We start from the raw sequence: 22,878 nt of genomic DNA on the forward strand, positions 1-22,878 counted from the left end.
GGTTTGTTGTGTTGCAGGCAGCTCAGTAAGGCAGATTTGGGTAGGGACCAGTCTTGGCAGTAGGAGAAGAGTGAAGAAGTAGATAGGAGGGGAAAAGAGGAGGTGAAGGGGAGAGAAAAATCACCTACTTGGTCTCCTCATTCATGATAGGTGCTCTAGGGTCCCCACGGAGTGGGTCTCATGGGTGTCTGGGCTAAGTCCTGTGCCTTGAGCTGGATTGACAGGTTATTTCCATAGTGCAGACTCCTAAGGGAAGAGAAGCCAGGGAGTTTTCCTCACTATGCCAGACTCCAAAAGGAATGCTGTAAACCAGGCACCAGCCCTTGCCCCTGCCTGTCAGAGACGCCTCTGAGAACATTGACTCCAGACACAGTCCCCCCAACTCCATCTGCTAGACCTTGTTCTTCCCCGACTGCAGCTCCTTATGTCCCTGGATTTACGCAGCCTAACCCTTCTTGATGTCACCTCCTGCCACACCTGGCTCAGAGGATGCCCCTCTTCCTCCTCCAATTCAGATATTCACCTTACAATGTCCTTTGCATGACAATGAGCCCTGCAAGTCAGCAAAGTTATTACTGCTCGTTTATTCAGATGAAAATGAAATAATCCTTACTGCAGATGCCAACTTTTGCCCCCAATATAAAACCCCAAAAAGGTTAGGATTTGCAAACTTCTTCCTATTTAGTTAGTTTTTAAACAATTGAGAGTAAACATTCTTCTTAAAGAGAAGACCAGGAGGCATTGATAGCTGCTCGCAGAGAGCACAATAAAAAGATGAGCTGGCACAAACTCCCACACCACAGAACAGAGATCTTCCCACGAACAAAGAAGAGAACAGGTAGCTGCAGACTGCGTGGAGGAAATGAAGAGAGGCGGAAGATCAGCGTGTGCTCAGATTGTGTCTCTGTGAAATACAAGGAATGTAACCCGGAGTTCCATGACTTTAGACAAATCCACGTAAATGGGGCACGTTCTGACACAATGGAGGTGGTATGTAGTATGGCAATTAGAAATAAGAAAGGAAAAGAGAGATCTTTTGAAGACGTCCTCGGGGACTAATAAGATATGTCTATATTTCTCTCTTTCTCTCTTTCTTTTTTCTTGAGATGGAGTCTTGCTCTGTTGCCCAGGCTGGAGTGCAATGGCATGTTCTCGGCTCACTGCAACCTCCACCTCCTAGGTTCAAGCAAGTCTTGTGCCTCAGCCTCCCAAGTAGCTGGGATTACAGGCGTGTGCCACCACGCCTGGCTAATACTTGTATTTTTAGTAGAGACTAGGTTTCACCATGTTGGCCAGGCTGGTCTTGAATTCCTGACTTCAAGTGATCTGCCTGCCTCAGCCTCTTTAAGTGCTTATTTTCTTTTCTTTCTTTCTTTTTCTTTTTTTTTTTTTTTGAGATGGAGTTTTGTTCTTGTTGCCCAGGTTGGAGTGCAATGGCATGATCTCGGCTCACCGCAACCTCCACCTTCTGGTTCAAGCAATTATCCTGCCTCAGCCTCCCAAGTAGGGGGATTATAGGCATGTGCCACCACACCTGGCTAATTTTGTATTTTTAGTAGAGACAGGGTTTCTCCATGTTGGTCAGGCTGGTCTTGAACTCCCGACTTCAGGTGATCCTCCCGCCTTGGCCTCCCAAAGTGCTGGGATTACAGGCATGAGCCACTGTGCGCGGCCTCTTTCCTTTTTTTTTTTTTTTTTAAGAGACAGGGTCTTTCTATGTTGCCCAGTCTGGATTCAAACTTCTAGGTTCATGTGATCCTTCTGCCTTAGCCTCCTGAGTAGCTGGGACTGCAGGCATGGGTCACCACAGCCAGCTAAATGATATTTTAAAAAACAACATTATCACACCGTAACAGGAGAAATAAAGAGAGGCATTAGCAAATTGAGATAAAAACTTGCCGTGGACTGAATGTTTGTGTCCCATCTCCCCCACCAATTCACCTGGTGAAGCCTAAATACCCAGTGTGATGGTATTTGGAAGTGGGGCCTTTGCGAAGTGATTAGGTCAAGAGGGCGGAGCCCTTATGATGGGATTACTGCCCTCACAAGAAGAGGCTGGAGGCCGGGTGTGGTGGCTCACGCCTGTAATCCCAGCACTTTGGGAGGCCAAGGTAGGCAGATCACTTGAGGTCAGGAGTCTAAAACCAGTCTGGCCAACATGATGAAACCCCATCTCTAATAAAAATATAAAAATTAGTCAGGCGTGGTGGCAGGCACCTGTAGTCCCAGCTACTCAGGAGACTGAGGCAGGAGAATCACTTGAACCCAGGAGGCAGAGGTTGCAGTGAGCCGAGATCATGCCACTGCACTCCAGCCTGGGCGACAGAGCAAGACTCCATCTCAAACAAAAAAAAGGAAAAAGGAAGAGGCTGGAGAGTACTTGCCCTTTCTCTTTGCTCTCTGCCCTGTGAGGACACAATGAGAAGGTGCCATCTGTAAACCAGGAAGCACATCCTCTCCAGACACCAGGCCTGCTGGCTCCCTGATCAGGGACTTCCCGGCTTTCAGAACTGTGAGAAACAAGTTTCTGTTTAAGCCACCCAGTCTACAGTATTTCATTATAACAGCCCGAGCTGACTAAGACAAACTTGCCTTCGACCACAGAAAGTGAAAGAAAATAAAACCCACTCTAAGTTAACAGGCAGATAAAAAACAACACCACTTTATGTACAACAGGATACTTTAACAGAAGTTGGTAAAATTATATTAGCAGTCATTTGGAGAAAAGAGGCAGTATTTATATGCCTTAAATATTTCATAATAAAGCAGTTGAAGTTAATTTTAAGTCTAATTTTAAGTTAGAATTAGATATAAAGAAACAAATAAAGGCAATTCTATCAAAAGGCTATTCATTGGGAGGTTCAGGCAATAGCAAAAAAGCTTCCAAACATAATAAAATATATAATAAGGTGACCATCATTCAAACTTTAAGACTCTTGGATTAAAAATGGAAAAAATTGGGCCAAAGGGATGGAATAGAGTCCAAGCGAGCCTCACACTTATTTAAAATACACTGTTTAATCCACGATATTGAAAGAAAAAAGGGGGGAAATAAGTGCTGTTAAAATACATAGCAATATGCTGTCTCCTGCCACCATGAAGAAGGTCTTTACTTCCCCTTTGCCTTCCATCATGATGGTGTTTCCCGAGGCCTCCCTCGCCATGTGGAACTGGTGTTTTGAAGCCTGTGGACCTTAATCGTGTCATCAAACTTTTTGAAGAGACTACTAAAGATGGCTTAGAAGAAAAACAACTTAAATCTGTCAAGAAACTGGTACAGTGTTATCAGAATGAACTTCCCTTAAGGGATTTAGTACAGACATTTAAAATTCTGAATGTGTGTGCAGTAAAAATCGAAAACCAGCTGCATTTTGTAGAATCTGCATATGATAACATAAAATAGTGTGGCTTGCCATTTTTGAGAAAGTATCGGATGAAATAACTTATGCTGGACATACTGCTAATTCAATTACGCTTCTGGGTGACTTAATGAAAATACCAAGTTCTGAATTGAGGATACAAAACTGTAAGCGTATTGTTGACTTTTATCAGGCACAACCACAAACGAAGCATATTCCAGGTTACCAGCAAGCGAGTTCATCATACAAGATTCAAATGGCTGAATTTGGAGGATTGGCAAAAACAATGGTCCAGTTAATGACCTTGCTTGAAAATCAACTTGTTGAGAAACTTTGGGTACTTAAAATTCTGCAGCATCTCTCAACTTCTGAAGTTAATTGTACTGTAATGATGAAAGCACAAGCAGCCAATGGAATCTGTACTCACCTCAGTGACCCAGATTTCTCTGGACAGCTTTTATTTCCTTTATCAGAAACACTTTGGAACTTATCAGAAAAAATCTTCAAAAGAAGAAATTGTTCAACAGCTTAGTAACTTGGAATGTTTACTGGCTTTGAAGGAAGTATTTTAAAATCTATTTATGAGAGGTTTTAGTCATTATGACCGTCAGCTTAGAAATGACATATTAGTGATCACTACAGTTATAGCTCAAAATCCTGGAGTGCCAAAGATCGAATGTGGTTTTACCAAGGATTTGATACTGTTTGCAACCTTTAATGAAGTTAAAAGTCAATCCCTTTGGTAAAGGACTTAAATTTTCTAAATCCTGTGAAGATTTTGAGTTGAATAAATTACTATCCACTATAATTGCGATCTTATGTAAAGATTTAAATACTATACCGGTAAAGAGTAATCAAGGCAAGAAAATTAACAAAAATTATATCACTTCGTAGCATAAAAATATACATATGGCAATATGAGTGTTTTAAATTTGAAGAATTATTTTTAACTAAGTAATTAAATTAAAAATTTCTGCATGGAGATGAAAAACACAGCCACATAGCATTTCACACCCACGTAGAATGGCTATAATGAAAAAGACACATGCTGATGAGAATGTAAAGAAACAGGACACCGTATATATTGCCGGTGGGAATGTAAAATGGTCCAGCCACTCTGAAAAACAGTTTGGCAGTTTTGGCAGTTCCTTAGAACAGCAGTCCCCAAACTTTTTGGCCCAGGGACTGGTTTCATGAGAGATCATTTTTTCCCCGGACAGGGCTTGGGGGTGGGGGATGGATTTGGGATGATTCAAGCTCATTACATTTATCATTAGATTCTCATCAGAAATTTGCAACCTGGATCACATTTATCATTAGATTCTCATCAGAAACTCGCAACCTAGATGCCTCGCATGCGCATTTCACAACTGGGTTTGTGCTCCTATGAGAATCTAATGGCACCGCTGATCCGACAGGAGGCTGAGCTCAGGCAGTAATACTCGCCCGCTGGCAGCTCACCGCCTGCTGTGCCGCCCAGTTCCAACAAGCCATGAACCGACACTGATCTGTAGCCCAGGGGTTGGGGACCCCTGCCTTAGAATGTAAAACAATAGAATTACCATCTAATCCAGCAATTCCACGCCTAGGTCTATTCCAAGAGAAATGAAAATATACGTCTACACAAAAACTTGTACATGAATGTTCATACCAGCATTATCCATAACAGTCAAAAAGTGAAATCAACCCAAATACCGAAAAGCTCATAAATGGAGAAACAAACTTTGATATATCTATACAATGGAATATTATTCAACATAAAAGAGAACCAAGTTTATGCCATGTGAAAAAAGATCACTAAAGATCACATGTTCTATGATTCTATTTATGTAAAATGTCCAGAAAAGGCAAATCTATTGAAACAGCAAGTAGATTAGTGGTTGCCTGGGCCTGGGGGCAGAAATAGGAATGATTCTAAATGGGTATGAGGAATATTATGGCAGTAATGAAAGTGTCCCAAAACCAGATTGTGGTGATGGTCACATAACTCAGTAGATTTACTAGAAATCACTGAATTGTACACTTAAAATGGATAGATTTTAAGGTATGTAAATTAAACCTCAATGAAGTTGTTAAAAATAATGCAGTAGAAATTAACATATTATAATAATGTATTCTTTATTGCCTTTTTTTTCTGTATAGTAAAAATGGCAACAAACAAAACGAAAGCAACAAACTGGGAAGTGTTTGTACCACCTATGATGGTAGTCTAATTTTCTTTTCTTTTCTTTTTTTTTTTTGACACAGGGTCTTGCTCTGTCACCCAGGCTGGAGTGCAGTGGTACAATCAAAGCTCATGCAGCCTCCTACTCCTGAGTTAAAATGATTCCCCTGCCTCACCCTCCTGAGTAGCTGAGACAACAGGCACACTCCACCATGCCAGGCTAATTTTTATTTTTTTTGTAGAGACATGGTTTCCCTGTGTTGCCCAGGCTGGTCTTGAACTCCTGGACTCAAGTGATTCTCCCCTCATCAGCCTCCCTAAGTGCTGGGATTACAGGCGTGAGCCTCTGCACCTGAGTCTAAATTCAATTTTTTTTTTTTGAGACGGAGTCTCCCTCTGTTGCCCAGGCTTAAGTGCAGTGGCACGATCTCAGCTCACTGCAACCTCTGCCTCCTGGGTTCAAGCAATTCTCCTGTCTCAGCCTCCTGAGAAGCTGGGATTACAGGCACCCACCACTATGCCCGGCTAATTTTTGTACTTTTAGTAGAGACGGGGTTTCACCATATTGGTCAGGTTGGTCTCGAACTCCTGACCTCAGGTGATCCACCTGCCTCAGCCTCCCAAAGTGTTGGGGTTACAGGCATGAGCCACTGCACACGGCCCATAAATTCAAATTTTAAAAAGCTGTGGCATGTGTATATTTTAAATGTGTGTGTATTTGCATACATAGAGACCAACTCTGGGAAGCTACAAGGAAACTGATGACAGGGTTGTGTCTGAGGAGGGGTCTGGGGATGCCGGGACAGGAGAGCCTTTTTCACTGTGGACCCTTTTCAGGGCCCTTTGAACCATTCAGACTTTTTAATGTGCACATTTCGATTTTTTTCTAAAAAAAGCCACAAGAACATTTACATTAAAAACTAGAATAGACATTTCCCCAATGTGTAAGGAAGAGAAATACAAGATGATGAGTAAATAAGAAATTATCAGTGATAGCTCACAAAAAAATGAAACTTCCCTAAATAATGTGAAATAAAAGAGAAATAGGAAGGCAATAGGTAGGGAAAAATGTCTGCACTAAGTATGATGGATGGAGGATGAATATTACAATTAAAAAGCAGCCAGGTGTGGTGGCTCACGCCTGTAATCCCAACACTTTGGGAGGCAAAGGTGGGAGGATAGCTTGAGCCCAGGAGTTGGAGACCAGCTTGGGCTACATTGCACAACTCAGTCTCTACAAAAAATGAAAGATGAGCTGGGAGTGGTGGTGTGTGCCTGTAGTCCCAGCTAATCTGGAGGCTGTGGCAGAGGATTGCTTTAGCCCAGGAGTTTGAGGCTGCAGTGAGCTATGATCTCGCCACTCCACTCCAGCCTGGGCAACAGAGTGAGACCCCATGTCAAAAAAAAAATTAAAAAGTAATTCATATCTACTGAGAAAATATTTCATTTTATTTTGAGTTTAACATTTATGCATGTGTGATAAGGGCACTACATTTCTACTGGAAAAGCAGTTGACAAAGTTGAACAGACAATATAACGAATATTTGCTACTTGCCAAGTGAGTACCTTTCAGCATTATTTAATTCTCCCAACTCCACCTGGATGCCTCATGTGCGTTTCAAAATTTCCGAGTCCGAAACTGAGCTCCTGATCTCTCCTCCTAAACTGCTCCCCAGACCACCTTCCCCACTTCAGTTAGGGGCAGCTTCATGCTTCCTTGAGCTCAAGCCCAAAGGTGGCATCATTTTCCAAGTGCATTCCTCTTGGAGAATCAAGAAGAATCTTGCTTCCTCTACTGCTATGGCCTAGCCTGGACACCATCATTTCTCACAGGGCTTCCTGCACCAACCTCCTCCCTGGTCTTGGCCCACCCATCCCCCAATAACCTACTCCACGCAGGAGTCAGCTGTTAAGACAGAGCCTGCATCAGGTCCCATGCCCCTTAGAGCCTTCTCATCTCACCCAAAATGAAAGCCAACTTCCTGCCCAGCACTACCAAGATGTTTGAACAGTTTTTTTAAAAAATCAAACTTGAGGCTGGGCGCGGTGGCTCACGCCTGTAATCCCAGCACTTTGGGAGGCCGAGGCGGGCGGATCACGAGGTCAGGAGATCAAGACCGTCCTGGCCAACATGGTGAAACCCTGTCTCTACTAAAAATACAAAAAATTAGCCGGGCGTAGTGGCGGGTGCCTGTAGTCCCATCTACTCGGGAGGCTGAGGCAGAAGAATGGCGTGAACCCGGGAGGCGGAGCTTGCAGTGAGCCAAGATCGCGCCACTGCACTCCAGCCTGGGTGACAGAGCGAGACGCTGTCTCAAAAAAAAAAAATCAAACTCGATCACTTTAAATTTATCCTCATTGTGTTGATTGGTTATCTTTGGCTTTTTTTTTTTAAATGAACATTTGGCAATTTATAGTTTTGAGAAAGTTGCTCATTTTGTCAAGATGTTCAAACATAGTATAGCTCACAGTTGTATATAATATTTTCTTGTTTTCTTTTTTTTTTTGAGAGGGAGTCTCGCTCTGTCGCCCAGACTGAAGTGCAGTGGCGTGATCTCAGCTCACTGCAACCTCCACCTCCCAGGTTCATGCCATTCTCTTGCCTCAGCCTCCTGAGTAGCTGGGACCACAGGCGCACACCACCATGCCCAGCTAATATTTTGTATTTTTAGTAGAGACGGGGTTTCACCATGTCAGCCAGGATGGTCTCGATCTCCTAACCTAGTGATCCGCCCACGTCGGCTTCCCAACGTGCTGGGATTAGAGGCATGAGCCACTGCGCCCAGCTTTTTTTTTTTTTTTTGAGACGGAATCTCTCTGCCACCCAGGCTGGAGTGCAATGGCAAGGTCTTGGCTCACTGCAACCTCCACCTCCCGGGTTCAAGTGATTCTCCCGCTTCGGCCTCCCAAGTAGCTGGGACTACAGGCTCATGCCACCACAGCCAGCTAATTTTTGTATTTTTAGTAGAGACAGGATTTCACCATGTTGGCCAGGCTGGTCTCAGACTCCTGACCTCATGATCCACCCACCTCGGCCTCCCAAAGTGCTGGGATTACAGGCGTGAGCCACCGTGCCCAGCCTATTTTCTTATAATTTTAAATCTCCTCATGGCTTCACATTTAATTTAGTTTACTTTGTCTTTTTCTTCTTTTTAGATTCACCAGCAGTTGGTAACTCTTACGTTTGAAAAACAAATTTTTGTTTTCATTTATCAATTTTGCTGGAATGGTCCCTTTTCTAGTTCTGTAATTTTTGCATTTATCTTCTTATTTCTTTCCCCTGATTTAGTGAGGCTGTTTGTTATTTTTTTTTTTTTTTTTTTTTTGAGACGGAGTCTTGCTCTGTCCCCCAGGCTGGAGTGCAGTGGCGCGATCTCGGCTCACTGCAAGCTCCGCCTCCCGGGTTCACGCCATTCTCCTGCCTCAGCCTCCCGAGTAGCTGGGACTACAGGCGCCCGCCAACAGGTCCAGCTAATTTTTTGTATTTTTAGTAGAGACAGGGTTTCACCGTGTTAGCCAGGGTGGTCTCGATCTCCTGACCTCGTGATCCGCCCGCCTCGGCCTCCCAAAGTGCTGGGATTACAGGCTTGAGCCACCGCGCCCGGCCGGCTGTTTGTTATTCATTAAAATTATAAACTTTATTGCTTAAGCCGTTGCTAACCTTTTCCTTTTAAAAAATAATAAAACACTTTTGGCCAATTTCGATAAACGTATATCAAATACTTTTGTGCTAAGTAGATTGAAATTATAATTTGGAATGGAGTAATTTAATAGAGGGTTGTTTTTAAGGCTTTCTCATCAGTTTTTGTTGTATTACTCTGTACAAAGAATAAGTCCTGTGCAATTTCTGCTTTGAGGAATATGTTGAGATTTTTTTTTGCTTGGTATATAATACATTTTAAAACATTTCATGAACATTTAAAAAGTGTTCTTTTAGAATAAAAATGGATTTCTATTTTACAATTATATAAAAATAAAGTCTAGACGAAACCAAAATTTAAATGTAAGAAGTTAAACCGTGAAAGTACCAGAAGGCTGTATGTTCAATTTATAACAATTCATGAAGTTGTACACTTATATTACATTTTTCTATGTGTTATGTTTCATGACAAAAAAGTTAAGAAAGTTTAAGTGCTCAAACAAAACATGGAAAAAAGTATTCTTTTTTTTATTTTAAAAAAATTCTCTTTTAAAAAATAGAGGCAGGGTCTTGCGCTGTTGCCCAGGCTGGCCTTGAACTCCTGGACTCAAATAATCCTTCCACCTCTACCTCCCAAAGTTCTGGGATTACAGGTGTGAGCCACTATGCCTGGCTGAAAAAAGTATTTTACAGAAAATAATTTCAGAGTAGAGAGAGTCTTGCTAAGCATGACGCAAAACTCAGAAATCATGAAAAAAGAAAAAAACAACTGGATGAAACTGATCAGATATAAATTAAAATTTTTGTATTGTCAAAGGATACCACAGATAAAGTCAAAAGCCAGATGACAAATTGGAAAAATATCTGCATCACAGACAAGGTTATAAATGTATACATCATAAACAAAGCTATAAATGTATAAATGTTTTAATAAATTGAGAGTTACTAAAAACCAATACTGAAAAAGCCAATGACCTCATAGAAAACTAGGCAAAGAACATAAAAGGTTTACAAAAAAGGGAAATATCAATGATATTTAAAAAATTTTTTTTGAGACAGAGTCTCACTCTGTTGCCCAGGCTGGAGTACAGTGGTATGATCTTGGCTCACTGCAATTTCCACCTCCCCAGTTCAAGCAATTCTTCTGCCTCAACCTCCCAAGTAGCTGGGATTACAGGCATGAGCCACCATGCCTGGCTAATTTTTTTTTTTTTTTTGTATTTTTAATAGAGACTGGGTTTCACCATGTTGACCAGGCTGGTCTCGAACTTCTGACCTCAGGTGATCCACCCACCTCGGCCTCCCAAAGTGCTGGGGTTACAGGCGTGAGCCACCACCCCTGGCCCCAATGACTTTTAAATATATGAAAAGATGTTCAAGCTCACAGAAGATAGAATAAATATAATACATTAGAACTAAAAAGATATACCATTTTCTAGCTATTAGATTCGCAAGGATATTACTGAGTTGACAAGGTTGTGAATTAACGGGCACTTTGATGCTTTGCATCATTCCACGTGGACCTGGAATATGTATATTTTAAATGTGTGTGTATTTGCATACATGGAGACCAACTCTGGGAAGCTACACAGGAAACTGACGACAGGCTTGTGTCTGAGGAGGGGTCTGGGGCTGCCGGGAAAGGAGAGCCTTTTCCACTGTGGACCCTTTTTAGGACCCTTTGAAGCAGTCAAACTTTTTAATGTGCATATTTCGATTTTTTCTAAAAAAGCCACAAGAACATTTACATTAAAAACTAGAATAGACATTTCCCCAATGTGCAAGGAAGAGACATACAAGATGATGAGTAAATAAGAAATTATCAGTGATAGCTCACACAAAAAATGAAACTTCCCTAAATAATGTGAAATAATAATAATAATAATAACGTGTCAACAGTTTTGAGACCCTGTCTCAAAAACTGTGTATACAAATACATGAATATTTCTGGAAGAAATTCATCCGTGGACATGTAACAGGATACAACCTTTATCTACCAAAGTGGTAAATGCCATATAATCACACTGAGCAATTCCACACACAGGTATTTAACCTACAGATATCTTCATATTGTGCAAAATAATATGCCCAGGGATATTTAACGTGGCCTTGCTTGTAATAGCAAAAGATTAGAAAAACCTAAATGATCAAAGAGGACATTTGATGATTAAATTACGGCACATCTATACAATGGAATTCTTTGCAACCATCAAAAAGAAAGAGGCAGCATCCAGCCACTCAGGAGGCTGAGGTGGGAGGATCACTTGAGCCCGGGAGGTTGAGGTAAGCTGAGATAGTGCCACTGCACCCCAGCCTGGGTGACAGAGTGAGACCCTGTCTCAAAAAAAAAAAAAAAAAAAAGAAAAAAAAAGAAAGAATGAGGATGAAGATGAACTATATGGAATGATATGGAACGGTATCCAAGATACATTGTTTTTTAAAAGAGAGCTGGGGCAAAATAGGGTGTAGAATATGCTTCCTTTGTGTAAAGAAAAAATAAATGTAGTGGCTCATGCCTGTAATCCCAGCATTTTGAGGGGCAAAGGCGGGCAGATCACTTGAGGTCAGGAGTTTGAGACGAGCCTGGGTAACATGGCAAAACCCCATCCTGACAAAAAATATAAAAATTAGCCAGGAGTGGTGGTGCACACATGTTGTCCAAGCTACCCAGAAGGTTGAGGTGGGAGGATTGCTTGAGCCTGGGGGTGTCCAGGCTGCAGTGAGATAAGATTTCATCCCTGCACTCCAGCCTGGGTGACAGAGTGAGACCCTCTCTCAAAAAAAAAATGTGTATACAAATACATTAATATTTCTGGAAGAAATTCATAATGGTAATTGTCCCTAGTGAAAGTAATTTTTTTTTTTTTTTGAGACAGGGTATTGCTCTGTCACCCAGGCTGGAGTACAGTGGTGTGGTCATGGCTCACCGCAGTCTCCACCTCCTGGGCTCATATGATTCCCCCACCTCAGCTTCCTGAGTAGCTGGGACTACAAGTGCATACCACCATACCTAGCTAATTTTTTGTGTTTTTTGCAGAGATGGGGTTTTGCCATCTTGCCCAAGTGAGACTTCAACTCCTGGCCTCAAGCAATCTGCCCACCTTGGCCTCCCAAAGTGCTGGGATTACAGATGTGAGCCACTGCACCTGGCCTAGAATGTTATACCATATGCATGTGTTATTTAATGAAAATTAAGTTTTAAAAGTTGAATGTATCTATTACTTCAGCTATATGAGTTGTCATTCAAACCTCCCAAGTTCACTTTTTTCTTTCCTTTTTTTTTTAATATTAAGACGAGGTCCCGCTATGTTGCCCAAGCTAGTCTCAAATTCCTTCACTCAAGTGATCCTCCTGCCTTGGCCTCTCCAAGTGTTGGGATTACAGGTGTGAGCCACTGTGCCTGACCCCAAGTTCATATTGATTTGATCTGAGGTAGCCATCAAAGAATGAGAAAGACATGCTCAGCCACTGTGCTTCAGTTGATTTCTCCATGCATATCTAGTAGTTTTTATATTACATATGAATTATGAGGTTCACGATATTCAAATGCATAAAGTTTTTTACTGTTCTATAGAAAACAAGAAAGAGGAGCTGCTGCAAACGGAACAGAGAAAATGAAACCCGATGAACTTTCAAGCCCTCACATTTGCATTTTGGCACCAGGACCTCTGGCTTTCAGTTCGAAGTGTTACCTCTAAGAATCCCCAATGCACCCCTGAGGCCGAGTAATCAAATGAGGCGCTGACAGAAAGGTGGAGGGAAAATGGCCAGGGTCACACAGTCAGTAAGGGGAATCCAGACACGTGGAGTCGCAGTCCTGGGATCATGCCACCCCAGTTCAGACAGAGAGAGGGAAAAGGGCTGGGGTGCACCTGGAAGCTTTATGGGGGCTCTGAGTCTGAGGAGGTGCGAGGGGAGTTTACCCCACCCTGGTTTCAGTGTCCCAGCAGACGCCTCCCTCCAACTGCCCTCGCTGCTGTGCTCTTTGGGAATCCTTCCTGCTATCCTGAAAATGCTATTGACACAGAGCTTAGAGGAGGGAGTGGGGAGATCAAACCCTGTTCTCTCCCTGCAGCCCCCAGGCCTTTGTCTTGGCTGTTCCCTTTGCTCAGAAAGCCATCCCATCTCTAGTCCACACTCATACACACATGCACGTGCACACACATACATGTACCCACATGTGCACATGCACGCATGCCTCTGGCTGGAGTTATCTTTAAAACTCAGCTCTGGTCTGGCCTCATGCCTGTCTGAACCTGCTATCAGCATCCCACAGCCTCCAGGATAAATCACACCATGGAACTGTGACCACCACAAAGCAGCTGCATATCAGGTGTCCAGGGAAGGCTCAGGACAAATAAACATTGCCTAATGCCTGTAATCCCAACACTTTTGGAGGCTGAGGCAGGAAGATCGTTTGAGGCCAGGAGTGGGCAGACATTAGTTGCCGAGACGAGCCTGGGCAACACTGTGAGAGCCGGTCTCAATTTAAACAACAAAAAACAAAAACAAAGGATAAATAAACAAATGCCCCTTCACCATACAGTCCCCGGCCCACCTGGGCCTCTCCTGCACCTGCTGACCTGCCAATGAGATGCTGCTCACCACCCCCCGGCATTCTCTTTCACAAGTCCCTGCCTTGCACATCCTGCTTCCCTACCTCACATCCCCTTTCCTTGTTTTCCTACCTTGCAGACTTCTCCTTCCAGACCAGACCTCAGCACGGGGATCCATTCCTCACCCTGTCTCCTTCCTCTGCTATCTCAAGTCTTGCCATTCTCTAGGCCCGTCAGCTTCTCTCAGTGCCTGAATCTTGGTGAGGGCAAATGCCTCCATACCAGGGCCCTGGATTTGAGTCCCTACTCCACACCAAAGCTGTGTGACCCTGGTAGGTTACGCAGCCTCTTCGTACCTCAGTGTCCTCATCTGTAAAATGAGGATCTTCTAGGTCAGGTCCCTAGAAGCAGAGCCCAAGGGGGTTCCTGTGGAAGCTGTTTATTGAGGGATTGGTGGAAGAAAGATAGCGTAGCAGAGGCAGCTAAGCAAAGATATGGTTTCAGAAGCCTCGCTTCAGCCTGCCACATGGGAGAACTGGAGCGTGATGATAGAAGAGGTCCGTCCTGCACATGCACAAGGGGTCTGGGTGGTCACACTTCACGTCACCGCACGCCCAGTGGGCGGGGGAGGGAGGCATGACTGCCTAGGCATCTCTGAGCAAGGCAATGCCCACCAGGCAAAGGCGACCCCGGGAGAAGGATGCAGGTGTCACCCACAGTGAATGGGGGCATCCGGGCAGAGATGGAGTTGAGGGAGCTCTGACAGTGTCTGCTACGGGCGGTCATCATAATGCCCACCTGGCAAGATGGTTGTGGGATGGGGCATGTGGAATCCCTGACATGGAACCTGGCACATGATACAAACTCAATCCAGGCTGGGCACGGTGGCTCACGCCTGTAATCCCAGCACTTTGGAAGGCTGAGGCAGGCAGATCACCTGAGGTCAGGAGTTTGAGACCAGCCTGGCCAACATGATGAAACCTCGTCTCTACTTAAAATAAAAAAAATTAGCCAGGCGTGGTGGCAGGCGCCTGTAACCCCAAGCTGAGGTGGGAGTATAGTTTGAACCCGAGAGACGGAGGCGGCAGTGAGCCGAGATCACGCCACTGCACTCCAGTCTGGGCGAGAGAGCGAGACTTCATCTCCAAACAAACAAACAAACGACAACAAAAAAACCTCGATCTATGTGGAGAAAAGGGAGCCCACATACACTGGTGGGAATGTAAATTAGTACAGCCACTATGGGACAGTTCGGAGGTACCTCAAAAAACTAAAAATAGGGCCGGGAACAGTGGCTCACGCCTATAATCCCAGCACTTTGGGAGGCCGAGGCGGGCAGATCACGAGATCAAGAGATTGAGACCATCCTGGCCAACATGGTGAAACCCCGTCTCTACTAAAAATACAAAAATTAGCTGGGCGTAGTGGCGCCCCATGCCTGTAGTCCCAGCTACTTGGGAGGCTGAGGCAGGAGAATCGTTTGAATCCAGGAGGTGGAGGTTGCAGTGAACTGAGATCACGCCACTGCACTCCAGCCTTGAGACAGAGTGAGATTCTGTCTCAAAAACAAACAAACAAACAAACAAAACTAAACTGAAAATAGAGCTACCATTATGATCCAGCAATCCCACTGCTAGGTATATACCCAAAAGAAAGGAATCAGTATTTCAAAGAGATATCTGCACTCCTATGTTTATGACAGCACTGTTTACAGTAGCCAAGATTTGGAATTAACCTAAGTGTCCATCAACAGATGAATGAACAAAGAAAATGTGGCAGCTGGGCACAGCAGCTCACGCCTGTAATTCCAACACTGTGGGAGGCTAAGGCAGGTGGATCACCTGAGGTCAGGCATTGGAGACCAGCCTGGCTAACATGGCAAAAAACCCTCCTCTACTAAAAGTACAAAAATTAACAGGGCATGGTGGGGCGTGCCTGTAATCCCAGCTACTCGGGAGGCTGAGGCAGGAGAATTGCTTGAACCTGGGAAGCGGAGGTTGCAGTGAGCCAAGATCGTGCCACTGCACTGCAGCCTGGGTGACAGAGCAAGAGTCCATCTCAAAAAAAGAAATAAATGAATAAATAAATAAAAGAGCAAAAGAAAAAGAAAATGTGGCACGAATGCAAAATGGAGTACTATTCAGCCATCAAAAAGAATGAGATCCCGCTTGTAATCCCAGCACTTTGGGAGGCCGAGGCGGGTGGATCACGAGGTCAGGAGATTGAGACCATGGTGAAACCCCGTCTCTACTAAAAATACAAAAAATTAGCCGGGCGTGGTGGCGGGCGCCTGTAGTCCCAGCTACTCAGAGAGGCTGAGGCAGGAGAATGGCGTGAACCCGGGAGGCAGAGCTTGCAGTGAGCCGAGATCGCGCCACTGCACTCCAGCCTGGATGAAAGAGCAAGACTCCGTCTCAAAAAAAAAAAAAAAAAAAAAAAAGAATGAGATCCCATCATTTGCAAGGACATGGATGGCACTGGAAGCCATTAGGTTAAGTGAAATAAGCCAGGTACAGAAAGACACACATCACTTGTTCTCACTTATTTGTGGGATCTAAAAATCAAAACAATTTAAGTCATGGAGATAGAGAGTAGAAGGATGGTTACCAGAGGATGGGAAGTGTAGTAGGAGGCCGGGGTGGGGGAGGTGGAGATGGTTAGTGGGTACAAAAAAATAGTTAGAGTGAATAAAACCTAGTATTTGATAGCACAAGAGGGTAACTATAGTCAGTAATAATTTAACTGTACATTTAAAAATAACAAAAAGTATAATTGAATTGTTTGCAACACAAAGGAAAAATGCTGGAGGTGATGGAAACCCCACTTACACTGATATGATTACACACTGCACGCCTGTATCAAAACATCTCATGTAACCCATAAATATACCTACTATGTACCCACAAAAATTAATGAAAAATAAAAAAAAAGGTTCAATCCACACAAGCTATGATTACCACTAGTGTGGTTGTCGTTGCTATCGCTTCTTCCGTCTCTCCAGCCCCTGACGCCTGGTGTAAGGAAGGAAGTGAGGGATGCGGAGAGGACAAGAGTGGAGCCACAGACTTCTGGCTGCCGTTCCTTTGCTTTCCATCCTGTTCCTGCCTCTTGAGGATTAGATTAAGGAGGAGGTCCCATTAGGTCTTGGGGTGGAAGGGAAACAGGGCCTCAGTTTTCTCATCTGTGCAGATCAGAAAGGATGCAGTTTTTGGGGTGATGGCCAGGCACCCCAGTCATGACTACAGACATTTGGGCAGAAATACCTCAGAGAAACAGAAAGTTCTGCTGTTGTTGGTTCTTTAGGTCCAGGTGGACAGGTCAGGGCCTGGGGACCCTGGGGAGGACCTGAGGCCACAGAGGCCCTCCAATCCTCCCTGAATCCTACACCAAGCCCTACCAGGGGGACACAGAGAACCCAGCGCCTCTGCCTTCCCCCCTGGGAATGGCTGATGACGTCAGGGCTTCGGAGAACCCCCGGGCCGGGATGCACAGGGTGGCAGAGCAGAAAGAGCCCCAGTGATGGGGTCTATGCTGGGTCCATTGTAAAGACGGGGGAACTGAGGCCCTGGGAGGGAAAGGCCTTGCTGGCATTCAAAGCAGAGAAAACAAAACTAAGAGCAGGGCTGGGCCGGGCCACTGGTCTCTTTCTGGGAAGTGTCACCCTCATTTCAGGGGTCCCTTGGGAGATGCCTTCAGGAAAGGTTAGCGGCCATTTCCTCCCCTGCCCACAAATGCTGGCAGGGCAGGCAAGGGGGATGTCCTTATAGGGCATATCCATTTCTGTGAGTCAGTGATGATGCAGGGGTGACTGTTGCCTTTGAAAACCATCGTCTCTGTTGTCCCTCACAAAGGTAGGGCCCTAAAGGACTTAAAACACACAGTCATGATGCTTTACACATGAGGAAATTGAGGCTCACAGTGGGAAAGGGACCTGCCTAGGTCACCAGCTACAGTTGAAGAGCCAGGAGTTGAAGAGGTGTCTCCCTGCCTGGCGGCCCTGGGGGTGTTCCTGAGCTGGCACTTAAATTCATGCCAGCACTCCCAGCCTCAGGCCTGAGCCTGGGTGGTCCCTGTCCCCAGTCTAACAAAGCCATCTTCTTCTGGTCATTGGAAACCCAGAAATCTGGGTCCCAGCCCACATCACTAGTCTTTAAACTGCCTCCTCCACCCCAGCCACCTTCCTATGCTAAAGGCTTGAACTTTCCACCAAGAGCCCCCAAGGTTTCCAGATGCACCCTCCTCCAGGACTGGGGTGCCCTATGGCCAGCCTGAGCCTGGCTGAGAGAGCAGGTGGCCAGCTGGTGGCCTTGCTTCTCCCGCTCAGCCCTGGCAGTTTGGGTCTAGCACCCACAGGAAGGGGTTGGTGGCTAGCAAGGCTGCTAGGAAAAGGCTCCCGCTTGCATGTCCCGGGCCCCAGAGGCCTCTCCCTGGGGTTTCCAGGCCAGTGGTTCCCATGCTTGTCTGCACAATGGCATCACCTGGGAGGAGGGTCTTTAAAAAATCCCGATGGTCTACACTCCAGACCCATCACAGCACCATCCCAGGAGGTGGAACGCAGGCACTGGCACTTTTGGAAGCTCCCGGGGGGATTCCCCTTGTGCCGATGTCTGGGAACAACTGTTGGAGGCTGTGACACCCAGCTCTCCACTCCCAGTGGGGAGAGACAGGCTGCTCACTACCTCCCACCTGGCGCTCTGCTTCTCCAGCAAACCAGAGCTGAGTGATTCTTGTCCTCTGAGAGCCCCAAAGGCCCTGGGGACAGGAAGGCCACCAAGTTGACCATATTTAGATGGAGTCCTTGAGGATGTCTCCCCATAACCAACACTCAGCTCTATCTCCTTCCCAGGGCAGAGCACCTTCCTCAGACTCGGAGCTGTTTCTTGGCACCTCGTGCCCCAACTCTGTGGCTCTGCCAGGGCTTGGCACGCCCAAGCCAAAGTGAAAATAAAATCGAGGTTTGGAAGTCCCCTCCTCAGCTCCAACCTTGCCATGGGGCCTGGCAGGAATGTCCCAGAGGAATCTTGCTTTGGTTTGGTAAGTAAGGCAGGGGACAGAGTAAGCTCGAGACATAAAGGAGAGAAGGCCTGGATCCAGGGCTCAGAGGTGCAGGCTGGGAAGTGGTCTGCCCATCCTGTAGGGCAAATCAGCAGTGACTTCTAAATCTTACTGCACTTCTACCCTTTGACCTTACCACTAAACTTCTCAGCAGAAAGCAAAATGGGCAGCCATGAGGCCCAGAATACACAATGTGATGGACTGAATATTTGTGCTTCCCCGAAATTCACATGTTGAAATTCTAACCCCTAATAGGAGGGTATTAGGAGCCAGGGTCTGGGGGAGGTAATTAGGTCAGGAGGGAGGAGTCGTAGTGAATGGGATTGATGCCCTTATAAAAGAGACCCAAGAGAATGCTCTAGCCTGCTTTGCACCATGTGAGGATACAATGAAAAGTCTGCCATCGGCAACCCGGAAAAGGGCTCTCGCCAGAACCCGACCATGCTGGCACTCTGATCTCAGACTTTAGTCTCCAGAACTGTGAGAAATAAATTTCTATTGTTTAGAATCCAGCCAGTCTCAGGCAGCCCCAATGGGCTAAAACACACAGAGTCTTGGATAAAGAAATTCCAGCAGCGGTCTTTAAACAGCCTAGACAGCCATAATAAAGTTTGGTGTAACCACGCTGTGGGATTATGTACAGGAAAGGGACCTATTTTTTGTTGACATGGCTGTATCTTCAAGATGTATCATAGAATAAACAAGACACATTGTATAATGATATGCACAACATGATATCACTTGTCTCAAGATACACATCAAGAAACAGCAATACTGTTTCTTCCCACAGGTCGATAATAGCATGTTTTATAACTTAGAGGCTAAGAGCATGAATTTCGGAGCAAGGCTGCCTAGATTTGGGACTGACCTTTCCACCAATTGCAGGCTGGGTGATGCCAGGCAAGTTACATAGCCTCTCTGGGCCTCAATGTTCTCATCTGTAAAATGGGGATAAGAGCAGCACCTACCTCACAGAGTTATTGTGGGGCTTAAATATGTAAAGCCCTTAAAGCAGTGCTTGGAAGTTAGTAAGCCCTATATAAGAATTATTTTTATTACGTGAAGGTTTAGATAAAGTTCTGGAAACATGTCAAATAGGGGTTACTGCAGGAGAGGGGATGGGCATGGGGCTGGAAGCAGTGAGTAAAATAGATTTCAGCCTTATGTATAAAAAGTTTAACTTTCTGCAAGGAAGACTGATTCATGTCTTACTTGTGTGGTTTAAAATGAATACATTTTTTAAAAGTGAAAAAAAAAAAGACATCAGTGACTTCAGGCTGGACCCTTTGAATTTAGAAGAATTTTGCCTCCAGACTGGATCATCTGAACTGCTCCCTCCCATCCTGGCAGACATTGCCAAACCCATAAAACCAGGGCAGAAGAAAGGTTGGAGGGGCTAGAGGGCTGGAGCCTTGGTTTTGGGTCTCACTGCCCCAACTGACTTAGAGGGTGACATCCGGACAAGTCCTGGCTCCCTTTGGGCCATGGTTTGTGTATATGTCAAGCAGGGGTAATGCTTTGTATGCAGCCCATCTCACAGGGAATTGTGGAGCTGTTAAAAGAGCCTCTAATGCTGGGCATAGTGGCTCACGCCTGTAATCCCAGTACTTTGGGAGGCTGAAGCCGGAGGATCGCTTGAGCTCAGTAGTTTGAGACCATCCTGGGCAACACAGAGAAACCCCATCTCTACAAAAAGTACAAAAATTAGTCAGGCATGGTGTTGTGTGCCTGTGGTCCTAAGCAACTGGGGGTTGGGGGACAGAGGTGGGAGGATCACTTGAGCCTGGGAGGTTGAGGCTGCAGTAAGCCATGATCATGTGACTGCACTCCAGCCTGGGTGACTGTGAAAGACCCCCATCTCGAAATAAAATAAAATAAAATAATTTTTGAAAAAAGAGCCTCTGGGGTCAGGAGGGCTGGGTTTAAATCCTGATTTCAACATTTTAGTGCTGTGCAACCTTGGACAGTTTTCTTAACCTCTGGGTGCCACTGTTTTCCTCATCTGGGTGGTGATTTTACATTTACTTCACAGGATCACTATGAGGGTTGGAGACATTAATACTACAGCACAAGGAGGGGACATGTCCAGTCTGCAGCCAATGCTCATTGGCTGTTGTGTACTGAGTTCCAGGCACAGGCTGGGCATCAGGCTGCAGTATTCCACCTGCACCTCCCCATTAAAATCTCAAGCAATATTTCCAGACACGTTTCTTGCATTTCATAGATGAAGAAACAGGCTCCAAGAAGTCAAGCAACAAAAGGTGGATTTAAAATCTATGCTGGCCGGGCGCAGTGGCTCACACCTGTAATTCCAACACTTTGGGAGGCCGAGACAGGCAGATCACTTGAACCTGGAAGTTCAAGACCAGCCAGGGCATCATGGTGAAAATCTGTCTTTACAAAAAACACAAAAAAATTAGCCTGGCATAGTGGTGTGCACCTATAGTCCCAGCTACTTGGGAGGCTGAGGCAGAAGGATCCCCTGAGCCCAGGAAATTGAGGCTATAGTGGGCTGTGATCACACTACTGCACTCCAGTGTGGGCAACAGAGTGAGACACTGTCTCAAAAAAAAATAAAAATAAAACAATAAAATCTATGCTGATTCCAGAGTCCATTTCCTAACCAAAATATAATACTGCCTTCAACAAATGGTCGTCTTTTAAAACTAAATTATCATTTTATTATGTCTTTATTATTTTTCCTGTTTACAAACATAACCTGTACTCATTTGGAAAGTTCTAAACATTGTGGAAATATACATTATGAAATTTCCCCCACAATCTCACCCTCTAGGGGTAAGTGTATAATTTCCAAAACTCTTTACTCATGTTTGAAGATTTTTTTTTGCCTTATCTGAAAGCCAGAACACCATTTCCTTAAAGTTTTTCTAGAAACCATGTCACTTTTAACTTTATTTTTTGAAGTACCACTTGCCACGAACTGAAGGTAACATCTAAAAGAAACTCAAGGGTGGGGCATGGAGGCTCACACCTGTAATCCCAGCACTTTGGGAGGCTAAGGCAGGAAAATTGCTTCAGCTCAGGAGTTTGAGATCAGCCTGGGCAACATAATGAGACCTCTTCTCTATCAAAAATAAAAACAAAAAACAATTAGCCAGGTGTGGTGGTGCGCACCTGTAGTCCCATCTACTTGGGAGGCTGAGGCAGGAGGATCGATTGAGCCTGGGAAATAGAGGCTGCAGGAAACTATGCACGGAGCTGTGCAAACAGTGCACTCCCGCCTGGGTGACAGAGTGAGATCTTGTCTAGAAAAAAAAGAAAGAAAGAAAGCCAAGGAAACAAAAAACACTGTAGCTGGGTATTGCTGCAGACCCGGGGCTCTGACCGGAGGCCTGGCCTCCGCTTGCTGAAAATATCAAGAGTGTGAGAGGTTTACAGATGCGTTAGCACCTGACTGAGGCTTTCTCTTTCACTAGTCTGGAAGAATGAAAAAGAACTGAAAAGGGAACAACTTTGTCACCTTATGATTCAGTGGAATCGGATGCCCTCTCCACACACCTCCTAAAATCCTCTTTTGAACTCCTACGGATAGGTCTTTCTCTGGGAAAACACTGATCTGTCCATTTCAATAAAAGGATTCTGCAGCCCAGAAACACACAGGACACCTTCAAGAACTCAGTGAATAAGACTATTGAGAGACACACAAAACAGCAAGCTATTTCTCTCTTCAAACATGATGCCACGGTAAGATCTGAATGCCTCAAAGCACCAGCTTCCCAAGGCATGCATGCTCCTTCCATTTCACCAGGAGGAACAGAAGGGATCATGCAGTACAAGGAGTTCTTGAGGGTCTGGCGATGGTACAGGATCCATCCCACCCACAAGGGATAGGTGCTAGGGGATTATTGGGAAGCTTCCAGGGGTCGGCAGCCTCTCTACATTGGCACAATCTTTTAGGAGAGAAATTTGACAACATGATTTCAAACATTTAAAAAATAAAAGTTCATATATCCCTTTAGGAGTCCACTTTGACGACTGAGCCTAAGGAAGCAATCCAGAATGTGAGCAAAGCTCTAGCTATGAGGATGTTCACCAGGGCATTGCTTACGCCTGGATGTCAGTGGGAGCGGCCCTTCCTTTCTT

General features: G+C 45.0%; 1 pseudogene; it reads left to right on the top strand.

The window, feature by feature from the left end:
• The first annotated feature begins 981 nt into the window (after nucleotides 1-981).
• Nucleotides 982-22,878, top strand: part of LOC100591735 — a 28,028-nt pseudogene continuing 6,131 nt past the window's right edge.

The sequence above is a fragment of the Nomascus leucogenys genome, chromosome 2 (genome assembly GCF_006542625.1).
Source record: "Nomascus leucogenys isolate Asia chromosome 2, Asia_NLE_v1, whole genome shotgun sequence".
Taxonomy (NCBI): domain Eukaryota; kingdom Metazoa; phylum Chordata; class Mammalia; order Primates; family Hylobatidae; genus Nomascus; species Nomascus leucogenys.